The sequence below is a fragment of the Belonocnema kinseyi genome, chromosome 5 (assembly GCF_010883055.1).
Source record: "Belonocnema kinseyi isolate 2016_QV_RU_SX_M_011 chromosome 5, B_treatae_v1, whole genome shotgun sequence".
NCBI lineage: Eukaryota > Metazoa > Arthropoda > Insecta > Hymenoptera > Cynipidae > Belonocnema > Belonocnema kinseyi.
The window spans coordinates 116,131,050-116,140,028 of record NC_046661.1 but is presented as its reverse complement, the minus strand read 5'-3'; the positions used below and the strand labels follow the sequence as shown (position 1 = coordinate 116,140,028).

Below are 8,979 nucleotides of genomic sequence, written 5' to 3'. Positions count from 1 at the left end.
AAATTTACTGTGGCAATGGAAAATCTAAATAGGTTACATATATGTAATTCTTGATAGAAACCAATTGTTTGATCAAGAGGCGGATAAAAATGATCCGTCGTTGCACAGTGGGGTATTTTGGATTTATTCGTGCAAAAAATCGACGACTCGTCGATTTTCAACCGAATTGAATTTTTTTAAATACTCGTAAATAAATTTACTGTCGGAGAGATACGCCACTATTGCGGATTGAATCGTCAGTACGTCAGAAAAACGTCGACCAACGTAGGCAGTCGTCGGCCGATTTTTAGGCTATTCAGATGTCAGTGATATTTGGTAATTCGTACAAACAATGCTTCATGCTCATTGCTATCTATGTTTTCAACCATTACAATTGCAAACCTTTCTATTCTCATTCTATTTTTACAATAAAAATTTTAAATAATAGTAAATAAACGTTCATAACTTTAATACTTTAATTTTAAAATTATTCGACCGAGAAACGTTTATTCTGAAGAAATCAACGAAAGAGTATTTTATAGAATTTTAAATCCTTTTTTCTTATAGTTTTTATTGAAATAAACATAATAACTGTAAGAAAAAAAGATTTAAAGTTGTTCACCTAAAAGGATATATAAATTTACTATTAATTATTATTTGATAGGACCAGTAAATTTTCTTTTAATCGTAAAACATTAGATAAAAAATGCAAAAATTAACTTTTTGGAAAAAGCACAGAAAAGATGAAAGAGGACATAGGCTCCTATATAGGACCCTATATAGGTTCCTGTATTAGACCCTATGCAGACGCGCAGTATTTTTTATTTAATCGTAAAAAACAAGATTAAAAATAAAAAATTATAAATACAAGGAAATAAGAATTAGTATGATTCAATTTTTATGCATATTATGAATTGCAATGATATACATTTATTGGAATGATACATGTTTCAGAGCAGTTTAGAATACAATTTAAAGCAAAATAAGAAACAAATACAAAAGCAATCATGATAAATACAATCTGCTTTTTATTTTGAAATTTTTGAATAAGTAATCCCAGGGAGAGTTACATAAAAAATGTATTATAATTGATATAAAAGTGTTGTGTATATTGTAGAAAAGTTGACATGTTGGACAAAATCGAGTGCGAATCACGAGATACGTGATGAGAATGTGTTCGTTAAAGCCAAAAGAGCTTTAACAAAAGAGAGTTTAAAATTACAAAATTACAGTTGAAGGTCCGTTCAGCTTTGATTTTAAAAGGTCTGTGCCCAAATGCGCAAGAAATGCAAAGACCAAGTGCAGAGTGCGATTGCCATCAGTCGCGTGCCGTAGCAAAGTGGTCTGGAATAGGAATTTACTGTTCACAATCGCCCACAGGTCGTATTTCTTAACCGAATTAAAAGTTTTTTTTAGAAATGCTCAGCAATTAATTTTTAAGAGAATTGTGGTTTGCTTTTTAAAATTTTTTTTCACAGAGCAACAATATATAAACAAATATAGTGACAAAATTGACCATTTCAGCTTTTTGAATTTTTATCTCAAGAAAAAATACAGATAGAAACTTACGATCAGCCGGAATAATTGTACATGCATTCATAGAAAATAATTAATTTTAATAATATTTAACCTAATTTTTATAAACAATTTTTATGAACAAATTCTTATTAGTGTTTTTTTATCATAGAAAAAATCGTTTATTTCACGCTAGTTGCTAATATTTTTCATAAGAGTCGTAATTTGTAACAAAAAAATTAGAATGAGTTAACAACTATTGTTTTTATAAACATTTCTATAAACAAATTCTTTATAAACGAGTTTTTCTCATAGCTGATTTGATTTTTCTGAACAAAAGTGATTCAAAATTGTCTTTAAGGCCATTTATATACTTTAAGCTCTATCAAACATAAACAATATAGATTGTTTATAACAATTTAGTTAAACAAGTCTCCTAATCGGCCGTTTCCTCGTAGAAAAAAATGTTTTTTCTTCAATAATTATTAGAGTGACATTTATTGCGGTAACTAACCAACGAAATTAAATAAAGTATAATTTATATGATTGTTATAAACAATTTTTTTAACAAAACTATGATTATTTTTTTTACATGCAAAAAGGACGGGTTTTCACTGAAATTATCCAACAATAGACTAACAGTGATTCCAAAATTGGATATGGAACATTAAACAACAATTTGCGTAATTGTTAATAACAATTTTTGTAGCAAACTCTCCATAGCAATAACGCTGTACTTGCGTTTTTAGAAGTCGCCTATCTTTCATTTGTTTTATGCAACTTCCTGAAAAATAAATGAGGAAAAAGTGAAAATAAGGTGCAATAACGCTGCACTGGCGTATTCAGAAGTCACTTATCTTTCATTTGTTTTGTACGTAACTTCATGAAAATCAAATGAAGAACAAGTGACTCTCAATTAAAATGTACAGTTCCAGGTTCACCGCTAGGTGGGTATCTGTTGCACGCGCTCTCTTAAGAGAAATCATAATTTTCATTTATATAACTGAGAGAGGCTGCGTTAAAATTATCTTTATTATAATTATAATAATCTCATTCTTATTATAAGTATCAATTTTTTCATTGATTCAATAACACAAATAAGATTATCACAAAAATGATGAAGAAAAAATAAATTTTTTCTACGACCAAGCGCAGATTGTCACGCATTGTTTCAAAATTGTTATTAACAATTACGCAAATTATTATTTAATGTCCCATATCCAATTTTGGAATCACTGTTAGTTTAATGTCGGATAATTTTAGTGGAAAACCGTCCTTTTTGCATATAAAAAAAATAAATCATAGTTTTGTTAAAAAAATTGTTTATAACAATCATATAAATTATTCTTTATTTAATTTCGTTGGTTAGTCACCGCAATAAATGTCACTCTAATAATTATTGAAGAAAAAAACATTTTTTTCTCGAGGAAACGGCCGATTAGGAGACTTGTTTAACTAAATTGTTATAAACAATCTATATTGTTCATGTTTGATAAAGCTTAATGCATATAAATGGCTTTAAAGACAATTGTGAATCACTTTTGTTCAGAAAAATCAGTTCAGCTATGAGAAAAACTCGTTTATAAAGAATTCGTTTATAGAAAATGTTTATAATAATTAAGGTTAATATTATTAAAATTAATTATGTTCTATAAATGCATATGCAATAATTCTGGCTGATAGTGAGTTTCTATCTGTATTTTTTCATGAGATAAAAATTCACAAAGCTAAAATGATCAATTTTGTCACTATGTTTGTTTATATATGGTTGCTCTGTCAAAAAAATTTAAAAAAAGCAAACCACAATTCTCTTGAAAATTAATTGCTGAGCATTTCTAAAAAAAAACTTTTAAATCGGTTAAGAAATACGACCTGTGGGCGATTATGAAGAGTAAATTCCTATTCCAAACCACTGTTCGTAGGTGCGCTCAAACTCTCGACCTAATTTGTTTTAACGAAAGAGAATTCACAATTACAAAATTACAGCGGTTGATGTCAGTCTAAGAACTTTACACAAAATGTTATCTACTTAACTTTGTCTCTTTTCTCCCTTGGACCACTTCTAAAATTGTAGCTCTTTACTCTTTATTTTAGTTATTTGACTTTTCCTTGCTTGAATTTGTTTTATATTGTAAATTTGAAAATTAGATCTACAAATTCAGGATATCGTGGGAAAAGCATATAATTCCATCGGGAAAACTTTCTCAGACGAGACAAAACCTCAAAAGTCAATGCAATGTCCTTTAGATTATTAGAAGATTTTTAAGTCAATAAAAGGCGTTTTCAGCAAAAGGGCACTCACATCGTTCTACCATGTAGCTATTTGCAAAATGTTATTTTTACATCTTCTTTTAGGCAAAAGTAGCAATATGCATTCAATTTTATTTCACACGAGCTTATTACATTGTTCCCACGTTTTTTTACAATTATATTTTTCACGTTTTTTTGGAGATTACTTTATTTAGAAATTATGTGTAAAATCATTTTTATTTATTCATATTTTGTGCATATAATATTTAATAAAAATGTGATTAATAGAATTGCGAAGAACTTTCAAGGAGTAGAATCACCTTTTGGAAACTTAAGTTGAATGTACACTGTAAAAATTCTGGCTAAAGCGGATTGTGATTCTTAAATACTCATTACTCTTAAACAGCTAAATTTGAAACTTTTGAATTCTTTAATAAATTATTGAAAATATTACATATTTTTTACCATTGCTTTTTGCAGGCTTTAAAAAAATGTTATAAAATAGGAAATTTTAGAAGACTGAAAAATTATACGAAATTTTAGATTATGTTAGTTTTTGCATTGGAAAATAGCGTTTTTAAATGAAAATCATTAAGGTTTTCCCATTTTTAACATTTTTAGACTAGGTTATTGTTTTACGCCAAAAAATGTTATTTTGAAACAAAATTGATTGTATTTCAAATAATCTTGGAAGGGAATTCTTCAAACCCTATTTATTATTCATTAAATATGTATTTAGCAATAAAGTTTGTCTGGAGTGGTGGGGATTGAATAACTAAGTGGGAAAATATCGATGGTGTTGAAGTTTTTCATTGTACAGGTCAGGCATAGTGAGTGTATAGTTGCACGATGTGGTTCTCATAATATGAGATACCTGTGGTTTTTTTAACACTGTGGCTGCGTGGGGGAAATTGATTACAAAAGTGTTTGTGACTACTGCAAAAATTAAATATATCTAAATAGCAGTAAATTTATACTTCGGAAACATAGAATGAAGTTTTTCATTAAAAGTAATACTTTATTTTGCATTTTATTAGCTATTTCCTGGGGTACCTCATATTATGAGAATAGTTTGATGAGTTTGGAAAAAGCACTTTTTTATATTTTTTGTATTTTCGGCATAAAAGAAACTTTTAATACAATTTTTTATTTGAGCTTCATTTGACAAACTAAATTTCGTTTAAAATGACCTATATTACTTTTAAACTCAGTACATACAATTCCGAAAATCACGCCAAACAGAGTTGGTGTCTCATATTTGGGTACTATCCTCTAGTATTTTTCGTCAGAAATTGGCATCCTTTTGACTAAAATTCAACGTTTTGATTGTCATTTATTGTATTAAAATATAATATATTAATTTCGAATTTATTTAAGAATTTTGAGGATCTTTTTTGGCTTTAGGGTAAGATAAATTGAAAATACTTAAATTGCTTAGAACTTTAGCACATAATTATGGCCCTCATCAGTAAATTTGATTAAATCTGGAAAAACTACATAATTTCCTGTAGGTTGCTCCTTGATTAACATCGCAATTGAAAAATTAAATTAAACGTATCGTAGTTAGGAAAATGATATAAAAATTCTTTGCAATTAAAATTTTTCTAAAATTATACTGTATTTAAACTACACAATTATTAAGAAAATTTGTAGTTAAACACTTATTCAGTTAGATTCTTTCAAGATTTTTTCGATTTACATTTGACGAAAACCTTTACTATACGGTATAGTAAAAAATATAAAGTAAAGAATATTTAAAAATTCTAGCTGAAGTATTCTTAAAGTTACATAGCAATGTATATTTGATGAAAACCCGAGTGAAAATGCTTCGACTTGAGTTCGACTTTAATTGCCGTCAATCAAGACATGCTGAAGTCGAAAAGTTCGTCTACAGCATGTCTCAGTTTTGAGACGCACCCAGCCTTCAATTTATGTCTTGGAGACAATTTTCTATGTTTCGAAGACATAAATTTATCTCTTGAGTCAAATGTTTATGACTCCAGCATGAGCGGTTTATAACTTCGAGTGTATACCTGTCCTAACAAAAAGGGTCAATGATACCGAAAATTTTGTTTGTTTTTACGTATTTCTAACGGCTTAGGAGATCCTTCTACAAAGTTAAAATTTGTATTTGGTTTAAGAAAATTTGTAAGGGTTATACTCATCCAGACCCACAGGTTCTGAATTTTTTAATTAAAAATAACTAATTCAATAATTACACATTTTTCATTCATCAATTTTAATCTCAGTTATGAGCCGAAAAAGGTTCGACAATCTCAGCCAAGACAAGGCTCGTCTTGAGATAAGTAAACGTCATCGTAGCCAAGACAAGGCTCGACTTGAGACAAGAAAATACCGTTTTATCTGCCGTGGCCATAAAAGTAAGACGAAGGCCTATGTTTCGACAAGGTTTTAAGACGCAACCAGACATCGATGTCTTGAAGACGAACTCAAAACATAACTAAGTCGAACTCAAGTCGAAGAATTTTTACTGGGGAATACTTTTCTATAATTTTTGTATGAAAATTTTCATTTAAAAAAATTTATTTGGAAACATTTTCATTTTGAAAATTAAAATTTACTGAGTTTTCTGTTACAATTATAAGTTTTTGACAAATCATACTAAAAAACTACAAATTTAGCAGGAAGATCACTGACATGACAAAAAGCACTAAAATGGCATCACTAAAAGGCTTACGCTAGGGGCGTCAACTTCTATCTATAATAATCAACTTTATAATATCTTATTAAAATAAACTCTAATTTTATTTTGCAATTGTAAAACTAATATACATTATTAAATACTCAATGCCAACGAGGACTTTAATAAGTTAAAAATTCAACACCTCATGCCGAATAAAAAAAAATGGTAAATATCTTCGAGGTGCTCAATACTTATATACGCATCTAAAAGATAGAGAGGTGGTCAGAGATGTTAGATCACTTTGACGACTTTCGGCTTACCAAACTGTCGCATAAAGTTTACCCTAGTAAAAATGAACGTCTCTTTCACAGTGGATAAACTTACATACAACGTGGAGTAAATAATAAGATATCCAATAACAAATTTTCTCTAGAATTTATTAAAAATTTTATCAAACTTTCCAGTAAATAATACATTTATTACTTACAAATATTCACTGAAATTTGTCATTCTTTAACCGATTTTCAGGGATTCATTAACATTGCATAATTTAAAGTTTGCTTGACTTTACATTTGCAGACTTTACTTAACTAACATGAAATTTTATTAAATATTTACTCAGTATTTGCTAGAATAGTTTTTCGTAATTACAGCACGTTCATTAATGTTTACGTTTGGAAACCTTTAGTACATTTGGAAATTTTAATTTTCGTTATTGAAGTCACAGGTTACCACAATAATTACAAACAACTTCTTTTTGGTCCATATAACCCAATTTTACACAGAAGTTTGGTAAAGTTTTCTAACCAAATTTTTTTGGTACATTCAATGGAACTTCAGACAAAAATGCCATTTGTATGCATTTAAAGGCATCGAATTGTCTTTTCATTAAAATGCATCAAAATAAATGTCATAATCATCCTTTGTGCGATTAGCTCAATATGAAACCTTACCCAATTGAAGAGGACATATTAAAATAATAATGTTCAATTCTTGATCACTCGATAATTAATACCGTCATCGGGGGTGTTCCATTTTCACAGAAACCATATTGCATGCTTCTTTATAATATACTTTCTAAAGTTCGACTAAGCACAGCCACGCTCGACCCTTCTTAAGATTCTTTATTTTCTTAAATAAAATATTTTATATTTAACTAGACAGTTTAAAAATTATATTATATGCAAAAATTTCATGCCATAGATCAAGTTTACGAGTGAAGTAATTTTCAAAACATTCTTCACTTTCTCGTATTCCGTAAGAAGGTCAAACAGTATAGATTGTATATTATTAGGAATCATCATTAGGGATCATCAATGCTTTTTAAAATTTTAGACACCCTATTGCCTGTATTGGGCTTTTTTTAATAAGAGTATATGGGTTTAAGAATTCGCTATGTCTACGACCTCTCCCTTAAAAACTTTACGTAATTTATTAATGACCCCGTATGGTATTTTTCAATAAACGCTTAATGATGCGCAACAGTTTTAATAGTTATGCACATTTATCTTTTTCGACTTCAAAGATTGGTTAGTTATAGCTTATATTTATAATACGTTGACAACATATTCAAAAAAAAAAAAAATAATCCAATGTGGGACTTAATGTACAAATAACTCATAGGTATTTGGGACCGGAATCGAATAGAGGATCCATACGAGTGTAAGGAAAAATTGTAATACCGGTATTGGAAGGTGAAATTTCAATGTGTATGTTGCAATTTTAAGGAATGCGTCCCGTTTGCTACACAACTATTGCAATTTAACTTTACCAGACCGGCATTGCAGTTTTCTTTTATACACTCACTTTAGCCTGTCTAGCGTATGAGTGAACCCCTATTTAAGCTAGTCTAGAAAGTAACCAACTTGGCTTTTAGCTGGGTGGTTAGGATTCGATTCTCCGCGCCTGTGAATTATGATTAACACAACGAAATTTAATTACATTTCGGGAAACCTAGACCCTGGCCCGAGCGAGACACCCCTGTCGGACCTATACAAATTTAAATGCTAAACTTATCGACCTCTTAAGCGGTAGCTTCAGCACATCAAATTCAAATGATCTCTTGCTATAGGTAAACCGCGCACAGTAAAAAGGTGTTAAAAATGATACCGAAATCAATATCATTTTGATATGCAACAAAAATAATATCGAATTCAAGAGCATTTTGATCGGCCTAACAGAATGATCGACTTTTGAGATCATATAATGATCTGATTCGGGATCATGTATGAAGTCAAGCCAAGATGGCTGACGTTCTTAAAATACTTTAGCTCATATTCAAGCTTTTTATGGCTTCTGATCGTGCAGTGTACTTAAAAAGTAGAAAAAATAACGAAATGTGATATTAGAAAATATCACCTGTTAAGTGTAGTTGTCACTTGCGTGCGGTTAGATATCATTTTTAGGCTATGTCGTTAGGACACCGGCGCCAATAATTAGAGCAAAATGCTCTGCAACAAAATTGATCCTATATATTTTTTACTGTGCGGTGTTCTTTCCCGGTAAACGGTGAGCTTCGCATAAATCTCGCAGCGAGGTTGCAGGAACCATCCAATCATGTAACAAGAAGATTGCATGCAGTTTACTTTTGA

At 29.7% G+C, this 8,979-nt stretch overlaps 1 protein-coding gene across 1 annotated transcript in view; it reads left to right on the top strand.

Annotated features, from left to right (window-relative positions):
* The window catches only part of LOC117173066, a 73,650-nt gene that overhangs the window by 49,538 nt on the left and 15,133 nt on the right, over positions 1-8,979 (top strand). The gene's annotated exons all lie outside the window — the stretch shown is intronic.